This window comes from Phyllobates terribilis, unplaced genomic scaffold, assembly GCF_046119375.1.
Source record: "Phyllobates terribilis strain yellow unplaced genomic scaffold, ASM4611937v1 Scaffold_40__1_contigs__length_11209783, whole genome shotgun sequence".
In the NCBI taxonomy this organism is placed as follows: Eukaryota; Metazoa; Chordata; class Amphibia; order Anura; family Dendrobatidae; genus Phyllobates; species Phyllobates terribilis.
In genome coordinates this window covers 7,489,275-7,516,244 of record NW_027362800.1, presented here as the reverse complement: position 1 = coordinate 7,516,244, position 26,970 = coordinate 7,489,275, and the positions used below count along the sequence as shown (strand labels likewise).

Below are 26,970 nucleotides of genomic sequence, written 5' to 3'. Positions count from 1 at the left end.
AACCCTCCTGCTAAGGGTAGACAGCTGCTCGTTCCACCCCCCCCCCCGCCTTAATTGGTTCTCCTCCCTTCCAACGGTGTTGAGGCGGGTGGGAACAGCCGGGGGTTGAGGGTACTGTGCTAAAAGAGGTGGAGTTATGCAGATCTAAAACGCGTGGATTGCAGCAGCAGCAAGCCGAAAAGTGCAGGCATGTGAGGGATCTAGAGGTTGACAGCATGTCTTCTTAACGGGAGTCCAGGTGGCCATCTCCACAAATGGACTTTTCAGAATCCTTGGGTGGCACCGTAGTCGGAAACCAATTCTGGTTATCGCTTCTCGGCCTTTTGGCTAAGATCAAGTGTAGTATCTGTTCTTATCAGTTTAATATCTGATACGTCCCCTATCTGGGGACCATATATTAAATGGATTTTTAGAACAGGGAGATGTAAAAAGAGCTTGCTCTGTCCACTCCACGCATTGACCTGGTATTGCAGTATCTCCAGGACCGGTGCACCCCTTCTTTAATGCAGTTTCTAAAATCAGAAAGAATTGAATTCAATGCTTTTTGTTCATTTTGCTTGTTTGTCGGATTTTGGGATGGACTCTTTGGCTTTGCTTTTCTTCTCCTCATTGGATTTTTCATGTTAAAAGTTGCAGAAGCCAGATGACAAGCTCATTTTGGTTCAACTTCAGCAACTGTGCATTGCATTGCCATGTAATGTAATGTAATGCAATGCTATCTATCTAGCTCTCCCTCTATACTTCCTTTTGGATAAACAGACATATTAGGCAAGCATTTTGGAGCTTTCACCTAAATAACTACAGGTGGTGAGATAAGCTGCACAATATAATTGACCTTTCAGTATATTGTTGCACACACACCATCTATTTAGCAAATGCCCTTGTTATCAACAGCAGCCTTTTAAACTCACCTGAGCTAACAGGTATGTGAGCTGGTTACTCTGCTGCGCTTAAAATTTCTTTTTTGGTTTGCTACAATGCCTTTTCTGAAACGTTGTCTCCCTCTGCTGGAACACTGACTTCTTTCATTTAATGCCTGCAGACTATAAAATAGAAACCAACCCAAAAAGTTTGGTTGATTAGTCTGTGGCATTCTTTTAAACTGTTGCTTATGGCGGTCTCTGTGAGCTTCTCAGTGACATTCAGCCATCCAGGTATCCCGCCTGCAGTAGACGGAATGTGGCAATGGAACGCTGGCTGCGCGTGTCATAATAGGCTCTGAGCCTTTATATACCTGCGCACAGCAGCAGCCACCTTCAGTCTGCTGCTGGACAGCCAGCAGCAGCAGCAGCAGGAGAGGTAATTAATCAGCAACCCTCCTGCTAAGGGTAGACAGCTGCTCGTTCCACCCCCCCCCCCGCCTTAATTGGTTCTCCTCCCTTCCAACGGTGTTGAGGCGGGTGGGAACAGCCGGGGGTTGAGGGTACTGTGCTAAAAGAGGTGGAGTTATGCAGATCTAAAACGCGTGGATTGCAGCAGCAGCAAGCCGAAAAGTGCAGGCATGTGAGGGATCTAGAGGTTGACAGCATGTCTTCTTAACGGGAGTCCAGGTGGCCATCTCCACAAATGGACTTTTCAGAATCCTTGGGTGGCACCGTAGTCGGAAACCAATTCTGGTTATCGCTTCTCGGCCTTTTGGCTAAGATCAAGTGTAGTATCTGTTCTTATCAGTTTAATATCTGATACGTCCCCTATCTGGGGACCATATATTAAATGGATTTTTAGAACAGGGAGATGGAAAAAGAGCTTGCTCTGTCCACTCCACGCATTGACCTGGTATTGCAGTATCTCCAGGACCGGTGCACCCCTTCTTTAATGCAGTTTCTAAAATCAGAAAGAATTGAATTCAATGCTTTTTGTTCATTTTGCTTGTTTGTCGGATTTTGGGATGGACTCTTTGGCTTTGCTTTTCTTCTCCTCATTGGATTTTTCATGTTAAAAGTTGCAGAAGCCAGATGACAAGCTCATTTTGGTTCAACTTCAGCAACTGTGCATTGCATTGCCATGTAATGTAATGTAATGCAATGCTATCTATCTAGCTCTCCCTCTATACTTCCTTTTGGATAAACAGACATATTAGGCAAGCATTTTGGAGCTTTCACCTAAATAACTACAGGTGGTGAGATAAGCTGCACAATATAATTGACCTTTCAGTATATTGTTGCACACACACCATCTATTTAGCAAATGCCCTTGTTATCAACAGCAGCCTTTTAAACTCACCTGAGCTAACAGGTATGTGAGCTGGTTACTCTGCTGCGCTTAAAATTTCTTTTTTGGTTTGCTACAATGCCTTTTCTGAAACGTTGTCTCCCTGTGCTGGAACACTGACTTCTTTCATTTAATGCCTGCAGACTATAAAAGAGAAACCAACCCAAAAAGTTGGTTGATTAGTCTGTGGCATTCTTTTAAACTGTTGCTTATGGCGGTCTCTGTGAGCTTCTCAGTGACATTCAGCCATCCAGGTATCCCGCCTGCAGTAGACGGAATGTGGCAATGGAACGCTGGCTGCGCGTGTCATAATAGGCTCTGAGCCTTTATATACCTGCGCACAGCAGCAGCCACCTTCAGTCTGCTGCTGGACAGCCAGCAGCAGCAGCAGCAGGAGAGGTAATTAATCAGCAACCCTCCTGCTAAGGGTAGACAGCTGCTCGTTCCACCCCCCCCCCCCCCGCCTTAATTGGTTCTCCTCCCTTCCAACGGTGTTGAGGCGGGTGGGAACAGCCGGGGGTTGAGGGTACTGTGCTAAAAGAGGTGGAGTTATGCAGATCTAAAACGCGTGGATTGCAGCAGCAGCAAGCCGAAAAGTGCAGGCATGTGAGGGATCTAGAGGTTGACAGCATGTCTTCTTAACGGGAGTCCAGGTGGCCATCTCCACAAATGGACTTTTCAGAATCCTTGGGTGGCACCGTAGTCGGAAACCAATTCTGGTTATCGCTTCTCGGCCTTTTGGCTAAGATCAAGTGTAGTATCTGTTCTTATCAGTTTAATATCTGATACGTCCCCTATCTGGGGACCATATATTAAATGGATTTTTAGAACAGGGAGATGGAAAAAGAGCTTGCTCTGTCCACTCCACGCATTGACCTGGTATTGCAGTATCTCCAGGACCGGTGCACCCCTTCTTTAATGCAGTTTCTAAAATCAGAAAGAATTGAATTCAATGCTTTTTGTTCATTTTGCTTGTTTGTCGGATTTTGGGATGGACTCTTTGGCTTTGCTTTTCTTCTCCTCATTGGATTTTTCATGTTAAAAGTTGCAGAAGCCAGATGACAAGCTCATTTTGGTTCAACTTCAGCAACTGTGCATTGCATTGCCATGTAATGTAATGTAATGCAATGCTATCTATCTAGCTCTCCCTCTATACTTCCTTTTGGATAAACAGACATATTAGGCAAGCATTTTGGAGCTTTCACCTAAATAACTACAGGTGGTGAGATAAGCTGCACAATATAATTGACCTTTCAGTATATTGTTGCACACACACCATCTATTTAGCAAATGCCCTTGTTATCAACAGCAGCCTTTTAAACTCACCTGAGCTAACAGGTATGTGAGCTGGTTACTCTGCTGCGCTTAAAATTTCTTTTTTGGTTTGCTACAATGCCTTTTCTGAAACGTTGTCTCCCTCTGCTGGAACACTGACTTCTTTCATTTAATGCCTGCAGACTATAAAAGAGAAACCAACCCAAAAAGTTTGGTTGATTAGTCTGTGGCATTCTTTTAAACTGTTGCTTATGGCGGTCTCTGTGAGCTTCTCAGTGACATTCAGCCATCCAGGTATCCCGCCTGCAGTAGACGGAATGTGGCAATGGAACGCTGGCTGCGCGTGTCATAATAGGCTCTGAGCCTTTATATACCTGCGCACAGCAGCAGCCACCTTCAGTCTGCTGCTGGACAGCCAGCAGCAGCAGCAGGAGAGGTAATTAATCAGCAACCCTCCTGCTAAGGGTAGACAGCTGCTCGTTCCACCCCCCCCCCGCCTTAATTGGTTCTCCTCCCTTCCAACGGTGTTGAGGCGGGTGGGAACAGCCGGGGGTTGAGGGTACTGTGCTAAAAGAGGTGGAGTTATGCAGATCTAAAACGCGTGGATTGCAGCAGCAGCAAGCCGAAAAGTGCAGGCATGTGAGGGATCTAGAGGTTGACAGCATGTCTTCTTAACGGGAGTCCAGGTGGCCATCTCCACAAATGGACTTTTCAGAATCCTTGGGTGGCACCGTAGTCGGAAACCAATTCTGGTTATCGCTTCTCGGCCTTTTGGCTAAGATCAAGTGTAGTATCTGTTCTTATCAGTTTAATATCTGATACGTCCCCTATCTGGGGACCATATATTAAATGGATTTTTAGAACAGGGAGATGGAAAAAGAGCTTGCTCTGTCCACTCCACGCATTGACCTGGTATTGCAGTATCTCCAGGACCGGTGCACCCCTTCTTTAATGCAGTTTCTAAAATCAGAAAGAATTGAATTCAATGCTTTTTGTTCATTTTGCTTGTTTGTCGGATTTTGGGATGGACTCTTTGGCTTTGCTTTTCTTCTCCTCATTGGATTTTTCATGTTAAAAGTTGCAGAAGCCAGATGACAAGCTCATTTTGGTTCAACTTCAGCAACTGTGCATTGCATTGCCATGTAATGTAATGTAATGCAATGCTATCTATCTAGCTCTCCCTCTATACTTCCTTTTGGATAAACAGACATATTAGGCAAGCATTTTGGAGCTTTCACCTAAATAACTACAGGTGGTGAGATAAGCTGCACAATATAATTGACCTTTCAGTATATTGTTGCACACACACCATCTATTTAGCAAATGCCCTTGTTATCAACAGCAGCCTTTTAAACTCACCTGAGCTAACAGGTATGTGAGCTGGTTACTCTGCTGCGCTTAAAATTTCTTTTTTGGTTTGCTACAATGCCTTTTCTGAAACGTTGTCTCCCTCTGCTGGAACACTGACTTCTTTCATTTAATGCCTGCAGACTATAAAAGAGAAACCAACCCAAAAAGTTTGGTTGATTAGTCTGTGGCATTCTTTTAAACTGTTGCTTATGGCGGTCTCTGTGAGCTTCTCAGTGACATTCAGCCATCCAGGTATCCCGCCTGCAGTAGACGGAATGTGGCAATGGAACGCTGGCTGCGCGTGTCATAATAGGCTCTGAGCCTTTATATACCTGCGCACAGCAGCAGCCACCTTCAGTCTGCTGCTGGACAGCCAGCAGCAGCAGCAGCAGGAGAGGTAATTAATCAGCAACCCTCCTGCTAAGGGTAGACAGCTGCTCGTTCCACCCCCCCCCCGCCTTAATTGGTTCTCCTCCCTTCCAACGGTGTTGAGGCGGGTGGGAACAGCCGGGGGTTGAGGGTACTGTGCTAAAAGAGGTGGAGTTATGCAGATCTAAAACGCGTGGATTGCAGCAGCAGCAAGCCGAAAAGTGCAGGCATGTGAGGGATCTAGAGGTTGACAGCATGTCTTCTTAACGGGAGTCCAGGTGGCCATCTCCACAAATGGACTTTTCAGAATCCTTGGGTGGCACCGTAGTCGGAAACCAATTCTGGTTATCGCTTCTCGGCCTTTTGGCTAAGATCAAGTGTAGTATCTGTTCTTATCAGTTTAATATCTGATACGTCCCCTATCTGGGGACCATATATTAAATGGATTTTTAGAACAGGGAGATGGAAAAAGAGCTTGCTCTGTCCACTCCACGCATTGACCTGGTATTGCAGTATCTCCAGGACCGGTGCACCCCTTCTTTAATGCAGTTTCTAAAATCAGAAAGAATTGAATTCAATGCTTTTTGTTCATTTTGCTTGTTTGTCGGATTTTGGGATGGACTCTTTGGCTTTGCTTTTCTTCTCCTCATTGGATTTTTCATGTTAAAAGTTGCAGAAGCCAGATGACAAGCTCATTTTGGTTCAACTTCAGCAACTGTGCATTGCATTGCCATGTAATGTAATGTAATGCAATGCTATCTATCTAGCTCTCCCTCTATACTTCCTTTTGGATAAACAGACATATTAGGCAAGCATTTTGGAGCTTTCACCTAAATAACTACAGGTGGTGAGATAAGCTGCACAATATAATTGACCTTTCAGTATATTGTTACACACACACCATCTATTTAGCAAATGCCCTTGTTATCAACAGCAGCCTTTTAAACTCACCTGAGCTAACAGGTATGTGAGCTGGTTACTCTGCTGCGCTTAAAATTTCTTTTTTGGTTTGCTACAATGCCTTTTCTGAAACGTTGTCTCCCTCTGCTGGAACACTGACTTCTTTCATTTAATGCCTGCAGACTATAAAAGAGAAACCAACCCAAAAAGTTTGGTTGATTAGTCTGTGGCATTCTTTTAAACTGTTGCTTATGGCGGTCTCTGTGAGCTTCTCAGTGACATTCAGCCATCCAGGTATCCCGCCTGCAGTAGACGGAATGTGGCAATGGAACGCTGGCTGCGCGTGTCATAATAGGCTCTGAGCCTTTATATACCTGCGCACAGCAGCAGCCACCTTCAGTCTGCTGCTGGACAGCCAGCAGCAGCAGCAGCAGGAGAGGTAATTAATCAGCAACCCTCCTGCTAAGGGTAGACAGCTGCTCGTTCCACCCCCCCCCCCCGCCTTAATTGGTTCTCCTCCCTTCCAACGGTGTTGAGGCGGGTGGGAACAGCCAGGGGTTTAGGGTACTGTGCTAAAAGAGGTGGAGTTATGCAGATCTAAAACGCGTGGATTGCAGCAGCAGCAAGCCGAAAAGTGCAGGCATGTGAGGGATCTAGAGGTTGACAGCATGTCTTCTTAACGGGAGTCCAGGTGGCCATCTCCACAAATGGACTTTTCAGAATCCTTGGGTGGCACCGTAGTCGGAAACCAATTCTGGTTATCGCTTCTCGGCCTTTTGGCTAAGATCAAGTGTAGTATCTGTTCTTATCAGTTTAATATCTGATACGTCCCCTATCTGGGGACCATATATTAAATGGATTTTTAGAACAGGGAGATGTAAAAAGAGCTTGCTCTGTCCACTCCACGCATTGACCTGGTATTGCAGTATCTCCAGGACCGGTGCACCCCTTCTTTAATGCAGTTTCTAAAATCAGAAAGAATTGAATTCAATGCTTTTTGTTCATTTTGCTTGTTTGTCGGATTTTGGGATGGACTCTTTGGCTTTGCTTTTCTTCTCCTCATTGGATTTTTCATGTTAAAAGTTGCAGAAGCCAGATGACAAGCTCATTTTGGTTCAACTTCAGCAACTGTGCATTGCATTGCCATGTAATGTAATGTAATGCAATGCTATCTATCTAGCTCTCCCTCTATACTTCCTTTTGGATAAACAGACATATTAGGCAAGCATTTTGGAGCTTTCACCTAAATAACTACAGGTGGTGAGATAAGCTGCACAATATAATTGACCTTTCAGTATATTGTTGCACACACACCATCTATTTAGCAAATGCCCTTGTTATCAACAGCAGCCTTTTAAACTCACCTGAGCTAACAGGTATGTGAGCTGGTTACTCTGCTGCGCTTAAAATTTCTTTTTTGGTTTGCTACAATGCCTTTTCTGAAACGTTGTCTCCCTCTGCTGGAACACTGACTTCTTTCATTTAATGCCTGCAGACTATAAAAGAGAAACCAACCCAAAAAGTTTGGTTGATTAGTCTGTGGCATTCTTTTAAACTGTTGCTTATGGCGGTCTCTGTGAGCTTCTCAGTGACATTCAGCCATCCAGGTATCCCGCCTGCAGTAGACGGAATGTGGCAATGGAACGCTGGCTGCGCGTGTCATAATAGGCTCTGAGCCTTTATATACCTGCGCACAGCAGCAGCCACCTTCAGTCTGCTGCTGGACAGCCAGCAGCAGCAGCAGCAGGAGAGGTAATTAATCAGCAACCCTCCTGCTAAGGGTAGACAGCTGCTCGTTCCACCCCCCCCCCCCGCCTTAATTGGTTCTCCTCCCTTCCAACGGTGTTGAGGCGGGTGGGAACAGCCGGGGGTTGAGGGTACTGTGCTAAAAGAGGTGGAGTTATGCAGATCTAAAACGCGTGGATTGCAGCAGCAGCAAGCCGAAAAGTGCAGGCATGTGAGGGATCTAGAGGTTGACAGCATGTCTTCTTAACGGGAGTCCAGGTGGCCATCTCCACAAATGGACTTTTCAGAATCCTTGGGTGGCACCGTAGTCGGAAACCAATTCTGGTTATCGCTTCTCGGCCTTTTGGCTAAGATCAAGTGTAGTATCTGTTCTTATCAGTTTAATATCTGATACGTCCCCTATCTGGGGACCATATATTAAATGGATTTTTAGAACAGGGAGATGGAAAAAGAGCTTGCTCTGTCCACTCCACGCATTGACCTGGTATTGCAGTATCTCCAGGACCGGTGCACCCCTTCTTTAATGCAGTTTCTAAAATCAGAAAGAATTGAATTCAATGCTTTTTGTTCATTTTGCTTGTTTGTCGGATTTTGGGATGGACTCTTTGGCTTTGCTTTTCTTCTCCTCATTGGATTTTTCATGTTAAAAGTTGCAGAAGCCAGATGACAAGCTCATTTTGGTTCAACTTCAGCAACTGTGCATTGCATTGCCATGTAATGTAATGTAATGCAATGCTATCTATCTAGCTCTCCCTCTATACTTCCTTTTGGATAAACAGACATATTAGGCAAGCATTTTGGAGCTTTCACCTAAATAACTACAGGTGGTGAGATAAGCTGCACAATATAATTGACCTTTCAGTATATTGTTGCACACACACCATCTATTTAGCAAATGCCCTTGTTATCAACAGCAGCCTTTTAAACTCACCTGAGCTAACAGGTATGTGAGCTGGTTACTCTGCTGCGCTTAAAATTTCTTTTTTGGTTTGCTACAATGCCTTTTCTGAAACGTTGTCTCCCTGTGCTGGAACACTGACTTCTTTCATTTAATGCCTGCAGACTATAAAAGAGAAACCAACCCAAAAAGTTTGGTTGATTAGTCTGTGGCATTCTTTTAAACTGTTGCTTATGGCGGTCTCTGTGAGCTTCTCAGTGACATTCAGCCATCCAGGTATCCCGCCTGCAGTAGACGGAATGTGGCAATGGAACGCTGGCTGCGCGTGTCATAATAGGCTCTGAGCCTTTATATACCTGCGCACAGCAGCAGCCACCTTCAGTCTGCTGCTGGACAGCCAGCAGCAGCAGCAGCAGGAGAGGTAATTAATCAGCAACCCTCCTGCTAAGGGTAGACAGCTGCTCGTTCCACCCGCCCCCCGCCTTAATTGGTTCTCCTCCCTTCCAACGGTGTTGAGGCGGGTGGGAACAGCCGGGGGTTGAGGGTACTGTGCTAAAAGAGGTGGAGTTATGCAGATCTAAAACGCGTGGATTGCAGCAGCAGCAAGCCGAAAAGTGCAGGCATGTGAGGGATCTAGAGGTTGACAGCATGTCTTCTTAACGGGAGTCCAGGTGGCCATCTCCACAAATGGACTTTTCAGAATCCTTGGGTGGCACCGTAGTCGGAAACCAATTCTGGTTATCGCTTCTCGGCCTTTTGGCTAAGATCAAGTGTAGTATCTGTTCTTATCAGTTTAATATCTGATACGTCCCCTATCTGGGGACCATATATTAAATGGATTTTTAGAACAGGGAGATGGAAAAAGAGCTTGCTCTGTCCACTCCACGCATTGACCTGGTATTGCAGTATCTCCAGGACCGGTGCACCCCTTCTTTAATGCAGTTTCTAAAATCAGAAAGAATTGAATTCAATGCTTTTTGTTCATTTTGCTTGTTTGTCGGATTTTGGGATGGACTCTTTGGCTTTGCTTTTCTTCTCCTCATTGGATTTTTCATGTTAAAAGTTGCAGAAGCCAGATGACAAGCTCATTTTGGTTCAACTTCAGCAACTGTGCATTGCATTGCCATGTAATGTAATGTAATGCAATGCTATCTATCTAGCTCTCCCTCTATACTTCCTTTTGGATAAACAGACATATTAGGCAAGCATTTTGGAGCTTTCACCTAAATAACTACAGGTGGTGAGATAAGCTGCACAATATAATTGACCTTTCAGTATATTGTTGCACACACACCATCTATTTAGCAAATGCCCTTGTTATCAACAGCAGCCTTTTAAACTCACCTGAGCTAACAGGTATGTGAGCTGGTTACTCTGCTGCGCTTAAAATTTCTTTTTTGGTTTGCTACAATGCCTTTTCTGAAACGTTGTCTCCCTCTGCTGGAACACTGACTTCTTTCATTTAATGCCTGCAGACTATAAAAGAGAAACCAACCCAAAAAGTTTGGTTGATTAGTCTGTGGCATTCTTTTAAACTGTTGCTTATGGCGGTCTCTGTGAGCTTCTCAGTGACATTCAGCCATCCAGGTATCCCGCCTGCAGTAGACGGAATGTGGCAATGGAACGCTGGCTGCGCGTGTCATAATAGGCTCTGAGCCTTTATATACCTGCGCACAGCAGCAGCCACCTTCAGTCTGCTGCTGGACAGCCAGCAGCAGCAGCAGCAGGAGAGGTAATTAATCAGCAACCCTCCTGCTAAGGGTAGACAGCTGCTCGTTCCACCCCCCCCCCCCCCCCCGCCTTAATTGGTTCTCCTCCCTTCCAACGGTGTTGAGGCGGGTGGGAACAGCTGGGGGTTGAGGGTACTGTGCTAAAAGAGGTGGAGTTATGCAGATCTAAAACGCGTGGATTGCAGCAGCAGCAAGCCGAAAAGTGCAGGCATGTGAGGGATCTAGAGGTTGACAGCATGTCTTCTTAACGGGAGTCCAGGTGGCCATCTCCACAAATGGACTTTTCAGAATCCTTGGGTGGCACCGTAGTCGGAAACCAATTCTGGTTATCGCTTCTCGGCCTTTTGGCTAAGATCAAGTGTAGTATCTGTTCTTATCAGTTTAATATCTGATACGTCCCCTATCTGGGGACCATATATTAAATGGATTTTTAGAACAGGGAGATGGAAAAAGAGCTTGCTCTGTCCACTCCACGCATTGACCTGGTATTGCAGTATCTCCAGGACCGGTGCACCCCTTCTTTAATGCAGTTTCTAAAATCAGAAAGAATTGAATTCAATGCTTTTTGTTCATTTTGCTTGTTTGTCGGATTTTGGGATGGACTCTTTGGCTTTGCTTTTCTTCTCCTCATTGGATTTTTCATGTTAAAAGTTGCAGAAGCCAGATGACAAGCTCATTTTGGTTCAACTTCAGCAACTGTGCATTGCATTGCCATGTAATGTAATGTAATGCAATGCTATCTATCTAGCTCTCCCTCTATACTTCCTTTTGGATAAACAGACATATTAGGCAAGCATTTTGGAGCTTTCACCTAAATAACTACAGGTGGTGAGATAAGCTGCACAATATAATTGACCTTTCAGTATATTGTTGCACACACACCATCTATTTAGCAAATGCCCTTGTTATCAACAGCAGCCTTTTAAACTCACCTGAGCTAACAGGTATGTGAGCTGGTTACTCTGCTGCGCTTAAAATTTCTTTTTTGGTTTGCTACAATGCCTTTTCTGAAACGTTGTCTCCCTCTGCTGGAACACTGACTTCTTTCATTTAATGCCTGCAGACTATAAAAGAGAAACCAACCCAAAAAGTTTGGTTGATTAGTCTGTGGCATTCTTTTAAACTGTTGCTTATGGCGGTCTCTGTGAGCTTCTCAGTGACATTCAGCCATCCAGGTATCCCGCCTGCAGTAGACGGAATGTGGCAATGGAACGCTGGCTGCGCGTGTCATAATAGGCTCTGAGCCTTTATATACCTGCGCACAGCAGCAGCCACCTTCAGTCTGCTGCTGGACAGCCAGCAGCAGCAGCAGCAGGAGAGGTAATTAATCAGCAACCCTCCTGCTAAGGGTAGACAGCTGCTCGTTCCACCCCCCCCCGCCTTAATTGGTTCTCCTCCCTTCCAACGGTGTTGAGGCGGGTGGGAACAGCCGGGGGTTGAGGGTACTGTGCTAAAAGAGGTGGAGTTATGCAGATCTAAAACGCGTGGATTGCAGCAGCAGCAAGCCGAAAAGTGCAGGCATGTGAGGGATCTAGAGGTTGACAGCATGTCTTCTTAACGGGAGTCCATGTGGCCATCTCCACAAATGGACTTTTCAGAATCCTTGGGTGGCACCGTAGTCGGAAACCAATTCTGGTTATCGCTTCTCGGCCTTTTGGCTAAGATCAAGTGTAGTATCTGTTCTTATCAGTTTAATATCTGATACGTCCCCTATCTGGGGACCATATATTAAATGGATTTTTAGAACAGGGAGATGGAAAAAGAGCTTGCTCTGTCCACTCCATGCATTGACCTGGTATTGCAGTATCTCCAGGACCGGTGCACCCCTTCTTTAATGCAGTTTCTAAAATCAGAAAGAATTGAATTCAATGCTTTTTGTTCATTTTGCTTGTTTGTCGGATTTTGGGATGGACTCTTTGGCTTTGCTTTTCTTCTCCTCATTGGATTTTTCATGTTAAAAGTTGCAGAAGCCAGATGACAAGCTCATTTTGGTTCAACTTCAGCAACTGTGCATTGCATTGCCATGTAATGTAATGTAATGCAATGCTATCTATCTAGCTCTCCCTCTATACTTCCTTTTGGATAAACAGACATATTAGGCAAGCATTTTGGAGCTTTCACCTAAATAACTACAGGTGGTGAGATAAGCTGCACAATATAATTGACCTTTCAGTATATTGTTGCACACACACCATCTATTTAGCAAATGCCCTTGTTATCAACAGCAGCCTTTTAAACTCACCTGAGCTAACAGGTATGTGAGCTGGTTACTCTGCTGCGCTTAAAATTTCTTTTTTGGTTTGCTACAATGCCTTTTCTGAAACGTTGTCTCCCTCTGCTGGAACACTGACTTCTTTCATTTAATGCCTGCAGACTATAAAAGAGAAACCAACCCAAAAAGTTTGGTTGATTAGTCTGTGGCATTCTTTTAAACTGTTGCTTATGGCGGTCTCTGTGAGCTTCTCAGTGACATTCAGCCATCCAGGTATCCCGCCTGCAGTAGACGGAATGTGGCAATGGAACGCTGGCTGCGCGTGTCATAATAGGCTCTGAGCCTTTATATACCTGCGCACAGCAGCAGCCACCTTCAGTCTGCTGCTGGACAGCCAGCAGCAGCAGCAGCAGGAGAGGTAATTAATCAGCAACCCTCCTGCTAAGGGTAGACAGCTGCTCGTTCCACCCCCCCCCGCCTTAATTGGTTCTCCTCCCTTCCAACGGTGTTGAGGCGGGTGGGAACAGCCGGGGGTTGAGGGTACTGTGCTAAAAGAGGTGGAGTTATGCAGATCTAAAACGCGTGGATTGCAGCAGCAGCAAGCCGAAAAGTGCAGGCATGTGAGGGATCTAGAGGTTGACAGCATGTCTTCTTAACGGGAGTCCATGTGGCCATCTCCACAAATGGACTTTTCAGAATCCTTGGGTGGCACCGTAGTCGGAAACCAATTCTGGTTATCGCTTCTCGGCCTTTTGGCTAAGATCAAGTGTAGTATCTGTTCTTATCAGTTTAATATCTGATACGTCCCCTATCTGGGGACCATATATTAAATGGATTTTTAGAACAGGGAGATGGAAAAAGAGCTTGCTCTGTCCACTCCATGCATTGACCTGGTATTGCAGTATCTCCAGGACCGGTGCACCCCTTCTTTAATGCAGTTTCTAAAATCAGAAAGAATTGAATTCAATGCTTTTTGTTCATTTTGCTTGTTTGTCGGATTTTGGGATGGACTCTTTGGCTTTGCTTTTCTTCTCCTCATTGGATTTTTCATGTTAAAAGTTGCAGAAGCCAGATGACAAGCTCATTTTGGTTCAACTTCAGCAACTGTGCATTGCATTGCCATGTAATGTAATGTAATGCAATGCTATCTATCTAGCTCTCCCTCTATACTTCCTTTTGGATAAACAGACATATTAGGCAAGCATTTTGGAGCTTTCACCTAAATAACTACAGGTGGTGAGATAAGCTGCACAATATAATTGACCTTTCAGTATATTGTTGCACACACACCATCTATTTAGCAAATGCCCTTGTTATCAACAGCAGCCTTTTAAACTCACCTGAGCTAACAGGTATGTGAGCTGGTTACTCTGCTGCGCTTAAAATTTCTTTTTTGGTTTGCTACAATGCCTTTTCTGAAACGTTGTCTCCCTCTGCTGGAACACTGACTTCTTTCATTTAATGCCTGCAGACTATAAAAGAGAAACCAACCCAAAATGTTTGGTTGATTAGTCTGTGGCATTCTTTTAAACTGTTGCTTATGGCGGTCTCTGTGAGCTTCTCAGTGACATTCAGCCATCCAGGTATCCCGCCTGCAGTAGACGGAATGTGGCAATGGAACGCTGGCTGCGCGTGTCATAATAGGCTCTGAGCCTTTATATACCTGCGCACAGCAGCAGCCACCTTCAGTCTGCTGCTGGACAGCCAGCAGCAGCAGCAGCAGGAGAGGTAATTAATCAGCAACCCTCCTGCTAAGGGTAGACAGCTGCTCGTTCCACCCCCCCCCGCCTTAATTGGTTCTCCTCCCTTCCAACGGTGTTGAGGCGGGTGGGAACAGCCGGGGGTTGAGGGTACTGTGCTAAAAGAGGTGGAGTTATGCAGATCTAAAACGCGTGGATTGCAGCAGCAGCAAGCCGAAAAGTGCAGGCATGTGAGGGATCTAGAGGTTGACAGCATGTCTTCTTAACGGGAGTCCAGGTGGCCATCTCCACAAATGGACTTTTCAGAATCCTTGGGTGGCACCGTAGTCGGAAACCAATTCTGGTTATCGCTTCTCGGCATTTTGGCTAAGATCAAGTGTAGTATCTTTCGAAAAGGCGGTTTTGTATGTTGGCCGCCCTAGTAGATTGATACATTATGCACACTGGGGTTTAGGCGCTTGTTAGTACGCCAGGTGGCTAATATAGTCATCTGGTGGAAAGCATGGCCCCCCAGGATCGACGCCATTGGGCCGGGGAAGATCGAAAGCCCGAAGTGTGAAGTGCCCCAGGAGTGGTGACCCTGGGGTGCCTTAACTCACTGGGATTGGGAACCCCACTTGAGTTTATGGCACATTTGCACAAGCACTTCAATATTTCTTTCTTCGCACACACCCTTATTCTGGGCCTTCTGGCCTTAGGATGGGGAATTTTTTCAATTCCCGGTCGAAGGTCCGGGCAGTATTATACTGTGAAACCTTCACTATTTATTTAATTTCTTTGTCACTGTGTGTCCACTTATTCACGTGTGTCACGTCCTACTAGGATTTTGTCGGGATGCGGTTCCCTTATGGGTTCCTCTCTTGGCAGGTCTAGGGGGGGAGTGTGTGGCCATCAGGTTCCGCTCTCCCCTGAACCCCCCTGGCTCTCCTCTTTCGGGAGGAGAGCGTTGTTGGCTCCCCTCTTCCGGGAGGGGAGCACAGTCTTTGGCTCCCAGTGCCTTGCTCGGGTGAGAACTCGGGCAGGTGCTGGGGGTAAGATTGGGTCGCCTCTGGCTTCGGCTGGAGGTGGCTATTTGTCCCTGTTCCTCGCTGTGGCCTTCTGGCTCGGAGGGACGGGGAATGGTTTGGGGGACCCTTCTCCTTTTGGAGAGGGTTTCAAGAAGACCAGCATCCTAGTGCACTTTTTTTGTGGCACTTGTCACTTTTTTAAGCGCACTCGGGTTTTGTACACGAATTCGGGCTTTCGATAAAAAAAAATCTGTTCTTATCAGTTTAATATCTGATACGTCCCCTATCTGGGGACCATATATTAAATGGATTTTTAGAACAGGGAGATGGAAAAAGAGCTTGCTCTGTCCACTCCACGCATTGACCTGGTATTGCAGTATCTCCAGGACCGGTGCACCCCTTCTTTAATGCAGTTTCTAAAATCAGAAAGAATTGAATTCAATGCTTTTTGTTCATTTTGCTTGTTTGTCGGATTTTGGGATGGACTCTTTGGCTTTGCTTTTCTTCTCCTCATTGGATTTTTCATGTTAAAAGTTGCAGAAGCCAGATGACAAGCTCATTTTGGTTCAACTTCAGCAACTGTGCATTGCATTGCCATGTAATGTAATGTAATGCAATGCTATCTATCTAGCTCTCCCTCTATACTTCCTTTTGGATAAACAGACATATTAGGCAAGCATTTTGGAGCTTTCACCTAAATAACTACAGGTGGTGAGATAAGCTGCACAATATAATTGACCTTTCAGTATATTGTTGCACACACACCATCTATTTAGCAAATGCCCTTGTTATCAACAGCAGCCTTTTAAACTCACCTGAGCTAACAGGTATGTGAGCTGGTTACTCTGCTGCGCTTAAAATTTCTTTTTTGGTTTGCTACAATGCCTTTTCTGAAACGTTGTCTCCCTCTGCTGGAACACTGACTTCTTTCATTTAATGCCTGCAGACTATAAAAGAGAAACCAACCCAAAAAGTTTGGTTGATTAGTCTGTGGCATTCTTTTAAACTGTTGCTTATGGCAGTCTCTGTGAGCTTCTCAGTGACATTCAGCCATCCAGGTATCCCGCCTGCAGTAGACGGAATGTGGCAATGGAACGCTGGCTGCGCGTGTCATAATAGGCTCTGAGCCTTTATATACCTGCGCACAGCAGCAGCCACCTTCAGTCTGCTGCTGGACAGCCAGCAGCAGCAGCAGCAGGAGAGGTAATTAATCAGCAACCCTCCTGCTAAGGGTAGACAGCTGCTCGTTCCACCCCCCCCCCCCGCCTTAATTGGTTCTCCTCCCTTCCAACGGTGTTGAGGCGGGTGGGAACAGCCGGGGGTTGAGGGTACTGTGCTAAAAGAGGTGGAGTTATGCAGATCTAAAACGCGTGGATTGCAGCAGCAGCAAGCCGAAAAGTGCAGGCATGTGAGGGATCTAGAGGTTGACAGCATGTCTTCTTAACGGGAGTCCAGGTGGCCATCTCCACAAATGGACTTTTCAGAATTCTTGGGTGGCACCGTAGTCGGAAACCAATTCTGGTTATCGCTTCTCGGCCTTTTGGCTAAGATCAAGTGTAGTATCTGTTCTTATCAGTTTAATATCTGATACGTCCCCTAAATGGGGACCATATATTAAATGGATTTTTAGAACAGGGAGATGGAAAAAGAGCTTGCTCTGTCCACTCCACGCATTGACCTGGTATTGCAGTATCTCCAGGACCGGTGCACCCCTTCTTTAATGCAGTTTCTAAAATCAGAAAGAATTGAATTCAATGCTTTTTGTTCATTTTGCTTGTTTGTCGGATTTTGGGATGGACTCTTTGGCTTTGCTTTTCTTCTCCTCATTGGATTTTTCATGTTAAAAGTTGCAGAAGCCAGATGACAAGCTCATTTTGGTTCAACTTCAGCAACTGTGCATTGCATTGCCATGTAATGTAATGTAATGCAATGCTATCTATCTAGCTCTCCCTCTATACTTCCTTTTGGATAAACAGACATATTAGGCAAGCATTTTGGAGCTTTCACCTAAATAACTACAGGTGGTGAGATAAGCTGCACAATATAATTGACCTTTCAGTATATTGTTGCACACACACCATCTATTTAGCAAATGCCCTTGTTATCAACAGCAGCCTTTTAAACTCACCTGAGCTAACAGGTATGTGAGCTGGTTACTCTGCTGCGCTTAAAATTTTTTTTTTTGGTTTGCTACAATGCCTTTTCTGAAACGTTGTCTCCCTCTGCTGGAACACTGACTTCTTTCATTTAATGCCTGCAGACTATAAAAGAGAAACCAACCCAAAAAGTTTGGTTGATTAGTCTGTGGCATTCTTTTAAACTGTTGCTTATGGCGGTCTCTGTGAGCTTCTCAGTGACATTCAGCCATCCAGGTATCCCGCCTGCAGTAGACGGAATGTGGCAATGGAACGCTGGCTGCGCGTGTCATAATAGGCTCTGAGCCTTTATATACCTGCGCACAGCAGCAGCCAACTTCAGTCTGCTGCTGGACAGCCAGCAGCAGCAGCAGCAGGAGAGGTAATTAATCAGCAACCCTCCTGCTAAGGGTAGACAGCTGCTCGTTCCACCCCCCCCCCGCCTTAATTGGCTCTCCTCCCTTCCAACGGTGTTGAGGCGGGTGGGAACAGCTGGGGGTTGAGGGTACTGTGCTAAAAGAGGTGGAGTTATGCAGATCTAAAACGCGTGGATTGCAGCAGCAGCAAGCCGAAAAGTGCAGGCATGTGAGGGATCTAGAGGTTGACAGCATGTCTTCTTAACGGGAGTCCAGGTGGCCATCTCCACAAATGGACTTTTCAGAATCCTTGGGTGGCACCGTAGTCGGAAACCAATTCTGGTTATCGCTTCTCGGCCTTTTGGCTAAGATCAAGTGTAGTATCTGTTCTTATCAGTTTAATATCTGATACGTCCCCTATCTGGGGACCATATATTAAATGGATTTTTAGAACAGGGAGATGGAAAAAGAGCTTGCTCTGTCCACTCCACGCATTGACCTGGTATTGCAGTATCTCCAGGACCGGTGCACCCCTTCTTTAATGCAGTTTCTAAAATCAGAAAGAATTGAATTCAATGCTTTTTGTTCATTTTGCTTGTTTGTCGGATTTTGGGATGGACTCTTTGGCTTTGCTTTTCTTCTCCTCATTGGATTTTTCATGTTAAAAGTTGCAGAAGCCAGATGACAAGCTCATTTTGGTTCAACTTCAGCAACTGTGCATTGCATTGCCATGTAATGTAATGTAATGCAATGCTATCTATCTAGCTCTCCCTCTATACTTCCTTTTGGATAAACAGACATATTAGGCAAGCATTTTGGAGCTTTCACCTAAATAACTACAGGTGGTGAGATAAGCTGCACAATATAATTGACCTTTCAGTATATTGTTGCACACACACCATCTATTTAGCAAATGCCCTTGTTATCAACAGCAGCCTTTTAAACTCACCTGAGCTAACAGGTATGTGAGCTGGTTACTCTGCTGCGCTTAAAATTTCTTTTTTGGTTTGCTACAATGCCTTTTCTGAAACGTTGTCTCCCTCTGCTGGAACACTGACTTCTATCATTTAATGCCTGCAGACTATAAAAGAGAAACCAACCCAAAAAGTTTGGTTGATTAGTCTGTGGCATTCTTTTAAACTGTTGCTTATGGCGGTCTCTGTGAGCTTCTCAGTGACATTCAGCCATCCAGGTATCCCGCCTGCAGTAGACGGAATGTGGCAATGGAACGCTGGCTGCGCGTGTCATAATAGGCTCTGAGCCTTTATATACCTGCGCACAGCAGCAGCCACCTTCAGTCTGCTGCTGGACAGCCAGCAGCAGCAGCAGCAGGAGAGGTAATTAATCAGCAACCCTCCTGCTAAGGGTAGACAGCTGCTCGTTCCACCCCCCCCCCCCGCCTTAATTGGTTCTCCTCCCTTCCAACGGTGTTGAGGCGGGTGGGAACAGCCGGGGGTTGAGGGTACTGTGCTAAAAGAGGTGGAGTTATGCAGATCTAAAACGCGTGGATTGCAGCAGCAGCAAGCCGAAAAGTGCAGGCATGTGAGGGATCTAGAGGTTGACAGCATGTCTTCTTAACGGGAGTCCAGGTGGCCATCTCCACAAATGGACTTTTCAGAATCCTTGGGTGGCACCGTAGTCGGAAACCAATTCTGGTTATCGCTTCTCGGCCTTTTGGCTAAGATCAAGTGTAGTATCTGTTCTTATCAGTTTAATATCTGATACGTCCCCTATCTGGGGACCATATATTAAATGGATTTTTAGAACAGGGAGATGGAAAAAGAGCTTGCTCTGTCCACTCCACGCATTGACCTGGTATTGCAGTATCTCCAGGACCGGTGCACCCCTTCTTTAATGCAGTTTCTAAAATCAGAAAGAATTGAATTCAATGCTTTTTGTTCATTTTGCTTGTTTGTCGGATTTTGGGATGGACTCTTTGGCTTTGCTTTTCTTCTCCTCATTGGATTTTTCATGTTAAAAGTTGCAGAAGCCAGATGACAAGCTCATTTTGGTTCAACTTCAGCAACTGTGCATTGCATTGCCATGTAATGTAATGTAATGCAATGCTATCTATCTAGCTCTCCCTCTATACTTCCTTTTGGATAAACAGACATATTAGGCAAGCATTTTGGAGCTTTCACCTAAATAACTACAGGTGGTGAGATAAGCTGCACAATATAATTGACCTTTCAGTATATTGTTGCACACACACCATCTATTTAGCAAATGCCCTTGTTATCAACAGCAGCCTTTTAAACTCACCTGAGCTAACAGGTATGTGAGCTGGTTACTCTGCTGCGCTTAAAATTTCTTTTTTGGTTTGCTACAATGCCTTTTCTGAAACGTTGTCTCCCTCTGCTGGAACACTGACTTCTTTCATTTAATGCCTGCAGACTATAAAAGAGAAACCAACCCAAAAAGTTTGGTTGATTAGTCTGTGGCATTCTTTTAAACTGTTGCTTATGGCGGTCTCTGTGAGCTTCTCAGTGACATTCAGCCATCCAGGTATCCCGCCTGCAGTAGACGGAATGTGGCAATGGAACGCTGGCTGCGCGTGTCATAATAGGCTCTGAGCCTTTATATACCTGCGCACAGCAGCAGCCACCTTCAGTCTGCTGCTGGACAGCCAGCAGCAGCAGCAGCAGGAGAGGTAATTAATCAGCAACCCTCCTGCTAAGGGTAGACAGCTGCTCATTCCACCCCCCCCCCCCCGCCTTAATTGGTTCTCCTCCCTTCCAACGGTGTTGAGGCGGGTGGGAACAGCCGGGGGTTGAGGGTACTGTGCTAAAAGAGGTGGAGTTATGCAGATCTAAAACGCGTGGATTGCAGCAGCAGCAAGCCGAAAAGTGCAGGCATGTGAGGGATCTAGAGGTTGACAGCATGTCTTCTTAACGGGAGTCCAGGTGGCCATCTCCACAAATGGACTTTTCAGAATCCTTGGGTGGCACCGTAGTCGGAAACCAATTCTGGTTATCGCTTCTCGGCCTTTTGGCTAAGATCAAGTGTAGTATCTGTTCTTATCAGTTTAATATCTGATACGTCCCCTATCTGGGGACCATATATTAAATGGATTTTTAGAACAGGGAGATGGAAAAAGAGCTTGCTCTGTCCACTCCACGCATTGACCTGGTATTGCAGTATCTCCAGGACCGGTGCACCCCTTCTTTAATGCAGTTTCTAAAATCAGAAAGAATTGAATTCAATGCTTTTTGTTCATTTTGCTTGTTTGTCGGATTTTGGGATGGACTCTTTGGCTTTGCTTTTCTTCTCCTCATTGGATTTTTCATGTTAAAAGTTGCAGAAGCCAGATGACAAGCTCATTTTGGTTCAACTTCAGCAACTGTGCATTGCATTGCCATGTAATGTAATGTAATGCAATGCTATCTATCTAGCTCTCCCTCTATACTTCCTTTTGGATAAACAGACATATTAGGCAAGCATTTTGGAGCTTTCACCTAAATAACTACAGGTGGTGAGATAAGCTGCACAATATAATTGACCTTTCAGTATATTGTTGCACACACACCATCTATTTAGCAAATGCCCTTGTTATCAACAGCAGCCTTTTAAACTCACCTGAGCTAACAGGTATGTGAGCTGGTTACTCTGCTGCGCTTAAAATTTCTTTTTTGGTTTGCTACAATGCCTTTTCTGAAACGTTGTCTCCCTCTGCTGGAACACTGACTTCTTTCATTTAATGCCTGCAGACTATAAAAGAGAAACCAACCCAAAATGTTTGGTTGATTAGTCTGTGGCATTCTTTTAAACTGTTGCTTATGGCGGTCTCTGTGAGCTTCTCAGTGACATTCAGCCATCCAGGTATCCCGCCTGCAGTAGACGGAATGTGGCAATGGAACGCTGGCTGCGCGTGTCATAATAGGCTCTGAGCCTTTATATACCTGCGCACAGCAGCAGCCACCTTCAGTCTGCTGCTGGACAGCCAGCAGCAGCAGCAGCAGGAGAGGTAATTAATCAGCAACCCTCCTGCTAAGGGTAGACAGCTGCTCGTTCCACCCCCCCCCGCCTTAATTGGTTCTCCTCCCTTCCAACGGTGTTGAGGCGGGTGGGAACAGCCGGGGGTTGAGGGTACTGTGCTAAAAGAGGTGGAGTTATGCAGATCTAAAACGCGTGGATTGCAGCAGCAGCAAGCCGAAAAGTGCAGGCATGTGAGGGATCTAGAGGTTGACAGCATGTCTTCTTAACGGGAGTCCAGGTGGCCATCTCCACAAATGGACTTTTCAGAATCCTTGGGTGGCACCGTAGTCGGAAACCAATTCTGGTTATCGCTTCTCGGCATTTTGGCTAAGATCAAGTGTAGTATCTTTCGAAAAGGCGGTTTTGGATGTTGGCCGCCCTAGTAGATTGATACATTATGCACACTGGGGTTTAGGCGCTTGTTAGTACGCCAGGTGGCTAATATAGTCATCTGGTGGAAAGCATGGCCCCCCAGGATCGACGCCATTGGGCCGGGGAAGATCGAAAGCCCGAAGTGTGAAGTGCCCCAGGAGTGGTGACCCTGGGGTGCCTTAACTCACTGGGATTGGGAACCCCACTTGAGTTTATGGCACATTTGCACAAGCACTTCAATATTTCTTTCTTCGCACACACCCTTATTCTGGGCCTTCTGGCCTTAGGATGGGGAATTTTTTCAATTCCCGGTCGAAGGTCCGGGCAGTATTATACTGTGAAACCTTCACTATTTATTTAATTTCTTTGTCACTGTGTGTCCACTTATTCACGTGTGTCACGTCCTACTAGGATTTTGTCGGGATGCGGTTCCCTTATGGGTTCCTCTCTTGGCAGGTCTAGGGGGGGAGTGTGTGGCCATCAGGTTCAGCTCTCCCCTGAACCCCCCTGGCTCTCCTCTTTCGGGAGGAGAGCGTTGTTGGCTCCCCTCTTCCGGGAGGGGAGCACAGTCTTTGGCTCCCAGTGCCTTGCTCGGGTGAGAACTCGGGCAGGTGCTGGGGGTAAGATTGGGTCGCCTCTGGCTTCGGCTGGAGGTGGCTATTTGTCCCTGTTCCTCGCTGTGGCCTTCTGGCTCGGAGGGACGGGGAATGGTTTGGGGGACCCTTCTCCTTTTGGAGAGGGTTTCAAGAAGACCAGCATCCTAGTGCACTTTTTTTGTGGCACTTGTCACTTTTTTAAGCGCACTCGGGTTTTGTACACGAATTCGGGCTTTCGATAAAAAAAAATCTGTTCTTATCAGTTTAATATCTGATACGTCCCCTATCTGGGGACCATATATTAAATGGATTTTTAGAACAGGGAGATGGAAAAAGAGCTTGCTCTGTCCACTCCACGCATTGACCTGGTATTGCAGTATCTCCAGGACCGGTGCACCCCTTCTTTAATGCAGTTTCTAAAATCAGAAAGAATTGAATTCAATGCTTTTTGTTCATTTTGCTTGTTTGTCGGATTTTGGGATGGACTCTTTGGCTTTGCTTTTCTTCTCCTCATTGGATTTTTCATGTTAAAAGTTGCAGAAGCCAGATGACAAGCTCATTTTGGTTCAACTTCAGCAACTGTGCATTGCATTGCCATGTAATGTAATGTAATGCAATGCTATCTATCTAGCTCTCCCTCTATACTTCCTTTTGGATAAACAGACATATTAGGCAAGCATTTTGGAGCTTTCACCTAAATAACTACAGGTGGTGAGATAAGCTGCACAATATAATTGACCTTTCAGTATATTGTTGCACACACACCATCTATTTAGCAAATGCCCTTGTTATCAACAGCAGCCTTTTAAACTCACCTGAGCTAACAGGTATGTGAGCTGGTTACTCTGCTGCGCTTAAAATTTCTTTTTTGGTTTGCTACAATGCCTTTTCTGAAACGTTGTCTCCCTCTGCTGGAACACTGACTTCTTTCATTTAATGCCTGCAGACTATAAAAGAGAAACCAACCCAAAAAGTTTGGTTGATTAGTCTGTGGCATTCTTTTAAACTGTTGCTTATGGCAGTCTCTGTGAGCTTCTCAGTGACATTCAGCCATCCAGGTATCCCGCCTGCAGTAGACGGAATGTGGCAATGGAACGCTGGCTGCGCGTGTCATAATAGGCTCTGAGCCTTTATATACCTGCGCACAGCAGCAGCCACCTTCAGTCTGCTGCTGGACAGCCAGCAGCAGCAGCAGCAGGAGAGGTAATTAATCAGCAACCCTCCTGCTAAGGGTAGACAGCTGCTCGTTCCACCCCCCCCCCCGCCTTAATTGGTTCTCCTCCCTTCCAACGGTGTTGAGGCGGGTGGGAACAGCCGGGGGTTGAGGGTACTGTGCTAAAAGAGGTGGAGTTATGCAGATCTAAAACGCGTGGATTGCAGCAGCAGCAAGCCGAAAAGTGCAGGCATGTGAGGGATCTAGAGGTTGACAGCATGTCTTCTTAACGGGAGTCCAGGTGGCCATCTCCACAAATGGACTTTTCAGAATTCTTGGGTGGCACCGTAGTCGGAAACCAATTCTGGTTATCGCTTCTCGGCCTTTTGGCTAAGATCAAGTGTAGTATCTGTTCTTATCAGTTTAATATCTGATACGTCCCCTAAATGGGGACCATATATTAAATGGATTTTTAGAACAGGGAGATGGAAAAAGAGCTTGCTCTGTCCACTCCACGCATTGACCTGGTATTGCAGTATCTCCAGGACCGGTGCACCCCTTCTTTAATGCAGTTTCTAAAATCAGAAAGAATTGAATTCAATGCTTTTTGTTCATTTTGCTTGTTTGTCGGATTTTGGGATGGACTCTTTGGCTTTGCTTTTCTTCTCCTCATTGGATTTTTCATGTTAAAAGTTGCAGAAGCCAGATGACAAGCTCATTTTGGTTCAACTTCAGCAACTGTGCATTGCATTGCCATGTAATGTAATGTAATGCAATGCTATCTATCTAGCTCTCCCTCTATACTTCCTTTTGGATAAACAGACATATTAGGCAAGCATTTTGGAGCTTTCACCTAAATAACTACAGGTGGTGAGATAAGCTGCACAATATAATTGACCTTTCAGTATATTGTTGCACACACACCATCTATTTAGCAAATGCCCTTGTTATCAACAGCAGCCTTTTAAACTCACCTGAGCTAACAGGTATGTGAGCTGGTTACTCTGCTGCGCTTAAAATTTCTTTTTTTGGTTTGCTACAATGCCTTTTCTGAAACGTTGTCTCCCTCTGCTGGAACACTGACTTCTTTCATTTAATGCCTGCAGACTATAAAAGAGAAACCAACCCAAAAAGTTTGGTTGATTAGTCTGTGGCATTCTTTTAAACTGTTGCTTATGGCAGTCTCTGTGAGCTTCTCAGTGACATTCAGCCATCCAGGTATCCCGCCTGCAGTAGACGGAATGTGGCAATGGAACGCTGGCTGCGCGTGTCATAATAGGCTCTGAGCCTTTATATACCTGCGCACAGCAGCAGCCACCTTCAGTCTGCTGCTGGACAGCCAGCAGCAGCAGGAGAGGTAATTAATCAGCAACCCTCCTGCTAAGGGTAGACAGCTGCTCGTTCCATCCCCCCCCGCCTTAATTGGTTCTCCTCCCTTCCAACGGTGTTGAGGCGGGTGGGAACAGCCGGGGGTTGAGGGTACTGTGCTAAAAGAGGTGGAGTTATGCAGATCTAAAACGCGTGGATTGCAGCAGCAGCAAGCCGAAAAGTGCAGGCATGTGAGGGATCTAGAGGTTGACAGCATGTCTTCTTAACGGGAGTCCAGGTGGCCATCTCCACAAATGGACTTTTCAGAATCCTTGGGTGGCACCGTAGTCGGAAACCAATTCTGGTTATCGCTTCTCTGCCTTTTGGCTAAGATCAAGTGTAGTATCTGTTCTTTTAAGAACACAAGAGCTACGATCTACACTTGACGAGAGCGATCGAACTCGGAAGGAGAAGAGCTTCGGAGCCCAGCTGACATCGGAGAAGGAAGGCGGATATCGGTGGGAGGAAGAAGCTCTAAAGAATCCAGAAGAAGACGAAGACTCGGAGAAGAATCGGGCTGTCCTGTGGAATCTTCGAGTAAGAAAATCATCGAGACAAAGACCTTTCGGGGAATTTGTCCAGAACACGACGGGAGAAGAATCTGCATAGCTCCACCCATTTCGGGAAGAGCTCCAGATCCAGCTCCAAGAAGTAACTGCAGGAGGAAAGCCATGGCAAGCGCTGCGAGGAAGGCCGAAAAGAAGAGCCTGGAGCAGGGGACAGCCAGGAGGGCCCAGCCAGGAGCCGATTCTGACCCCAAGGACTCTGCCTCCACGACTGGCCAGCAGAAGGGACCCCAGAAGCCCCGCCAAGAAGCTCCAGCCCTGGAGCCATGGATGCGGCAGACGGTGGCCCTGAAACTGAAGGAAGTGGATGGGAGGGTGCCGGACATGTGCTCGGACGTGTTCTGCCAGAAGATGCTGCTGGATCGAGGCTTCTCCAGGTCGGACACCCTCAGCATCCAGACCTTCTTGACGGGGATCTTCTTCGTCACCTTCGCCACTGTGAACACCTGCAGGAGGTTCTGGGAAATGGTAAGCGCAAAAGGACCGGATAATTCTTTCTCTGCCTTTACAGGTAGCTGCCCTATCCAGAGGGACGAAAGGAGGATCACGGTCTCCATGCGCAACCCGCACACCCCAGGCCAAGACATCTGTACCTTCCTGAGACGCTTCTGTTTGGTTGTGAAGGAACCCTCTCACATCCTGAATGGACTCGGCTTCTGGACAGGTAAGTGGTCGGTGACTGTTAGACTTCACAGGGACCTGGCGTACTCAGACGGACTTCGGCACCTGCCCCCGACATTCTCCCTGGGCAACTCCTACGGCCTCATCTATTACCCGGACATGCCGCGGAACTGCAGGAGATGCGGCAAGAACGGCCACGAGATGAAGGACTGCAAGGAGGATGCCTGCAGGATTTGTCGAGTGACGGGACACAGCTCGAAAGACTGCCCGAAGAAGACGTCTTGCAACCTGTGTGGGCTGGCGGCTCATCTGTACAAGGATTGCCCCAAGCGTGAGAGATCCTGGGCATCGGTGGTTGCGACGACCCCAGCTCCGGAGGACAAGGCCCCGACGACCAGGCCTGTGAAGGTCAAGGACGCGACGACCAAGG

At 46.2% G+C, this 26,970-nt stretch overlaps 16 non-coding genes and 3 pseudogenes across 16 annotated transcripts; all 19 read left to right on the top strand.

The window, feature by feature from the left end:
- The first annotated feature begins 307 nt into the window (after window positions 1-307).
- Window positions 308-498, top strand: LOC141184195 (U2 spliceosomal RNA). The gene has a single exon (XR_012258974.1). It is a non-coding gene; the product is annotated as a U2 spliceosomal RNA (small nuclear RNA).
- A 1,121-nt stretch (window positions 499-1,619) lies between these two features.
- LOC141189149 (U2 spliceosomal RNA) lies at window positions 1,620-1,810 on the top strand. The gene has a single exon (XR_012263218.1). It is a non-coding gene; the product is annotated as a U2 spliceosomal RNA (small nuclear RNA).
- A 1,123-nt stretch (window positions 1,811-2,933) lies between these two features.
- LOC141189148 (U2 spliceosomal RNA) lies at window positions 2,934-3,124 on the top strand. The gene has a single exon (XR_012263217.1). It is a non-coding gene; the product is annotated as a U2 spliceosomal RNA (small nuclear RNA).
- Window positions 3,125-4,241: 1,117 nt separating this feature from the next.
- LOC141189147 (U2 spliceosomal RNA) lies at window positions 4,242-4,432 on the top strand. The gene has a single exon (XR_012263216.1). It is a non-coding gene; the product is annotated as a U2 spliceosomal RNA (small nuclear RNA).
- A 1,120-nt stretch (window positions 4,433-5,552) lies between these two features.
- LOC141189145 (U2 spliceosomal RNA) lies at window positions 5,553-5,743 on the top strand. The gene has a single exon (XR_012263215.1). It is a non-coding gene; the product is annotated as a U2 spliceosomal RNA (small nuclear RNA).
- Window positions 5,744-6,865: 1,122 nt separating this feature from the next.
- On the top strand, window positions 6,866-7,056 carry LOC141184194 (U2 spliceosomal RNA). Its single transcript, XR_012258973.1, has one exon. It is a non-coding gene; the product is annotated as a U2 spliceosomal RNA (small nuclear RNA).
- Window positions 7,057-8,178: 1,122 nt separating this feature from the next.
- On the top strand, window positions 8,179-8,369 carry LOC141189144 (U2 spliceosomal RNA). Its single transcript, XR_012263214.1, has one exon. It is a non-coding gene; the product is annotated as a U2 spliceosomal RNA (small nuclear RNA).
- Window positions 8,370-9,489: 1,120 nt separating this feature from the next.
- LOC141189143 (U2 spliceosomal RNA) lies at window positions 9,490-9,680 on the top strand. The gene has a single exon (XR_012263213.1). It is a non-coding gene; the product is annotated as a U2 spliceosomal RNA (small nuclear RNA).
- A 1,127-nt stretch (window positions 9,681-10,807) lies between these two features.
- On the top strand, window positions 10,808-10,998 carry LOC141189142 (U2 spliceosomal RNA). The gene has a single exon (XR_012263212.1). It is a non-coding gene; the product is annotated as a U2 spliceosomal RNA (small nuclear RNA).
- Window positions 10,999-12,117: 1,119 nt separating this feature from the next.
- Window positions 12,118-12,308, top strand: LOC141191320 (U2 spliceosomal RNA). The gene has a single exon (XR_012265317.1). It is a non-coding gene; the product is annotated as a U2 spliceosomal RNA (small nuclear RNA).
- Window positions 12,309-13,427: 1,119 nt separating this feature from the next.
- On the top strand, window positions 13,428-13,618 carry LOC141191319 (U2 spliceosomal RNA). The gene has a single exon (XR_012265316.1). It is a non-coding gene; the product is annotated as a U2 spliceosomal RNA (small nuclear RNA).
- Window positions 13,619-15,619: 2,001 nt separating this feature from the next.
- LOC141185755 (U2 spliceosomal RNA) lies at window positions 15,620-15,800 on the top strand (annotated as a pseudogene).
- Window positions 15,801-16,922: 1,122 nt separating this feature from the next.
- On the top strand, window positions 16,923-17,113 carry LOC141184090 (U2 spliceosomal RNA). Its single transcript, XR_012258878.1, has one exon. It is a non-coding gene; the product is annotated as a U2 spliceosomal RNA (small nuclear RNA).
- Window positions 17,114-18,234: 1,121 nt separating this feature from the next.
- Window positions 18,235-18,425, top strand: LOC141189141 (U2 spliceosomal RNA). Its single transcript, XR_012263211.1, has one exon. It is a non-coding gene; the product is annotated as a U2 spliceosomal RNA (small nuclear RNA).
- Window positions 18,426-19,547: 1,122 nt separating this feature from the next.
- Window positions 19,548-19,738, top strand: LOC141189139 (U2 spliceosomal RNA). Its single transcript, XR_012263209.1, has one exon. It is a non-coding gene; the product is annotated as a U2 spliceosomal RNA (small nuclear RNA).
- Window positions 19,739-20,861: 1,123 nt separating this feature from the next.
- Window positions 20,862-21,052, top strand: LOC141189138 (U2 spliceosomal RNA). The gene has a single exon (XR_012263208.1). It is a non-coding gene; the product is annotated as a U2 spliceosomal RNA (small nuclear RNA).
- A 2,001-nt stretch (window positions 21,053-23,053) lies between these two features.
- LOC141185754 (U2 spliceosomal RNA) lies at window positions 23,054-23,234 on the top strand (annotated as a pseudogene).
- Window positions 23,235-24,355: 1,121 nt separating this feature from the next.
- Window positions 24,356-24,546, top strand: LOC141184089 (U2 spliceosomal RNA). The gene has a single exon (XR_012258877.1). It is a non-coding gene; the product is annotated as a U2 spliceosomal RNA (small nuclear RNA).
- A 1,114-nt stretch (window positions 24,547-25,660) lies between these two features.
- LOC141186077 (U2 spliceosomal RNA) lies at window positions 25,661-25,738 on the top strand (annotated as a pseudogene).
- Window positions 25,739-26,970: the final 1,232 nt, after the last annotated feature.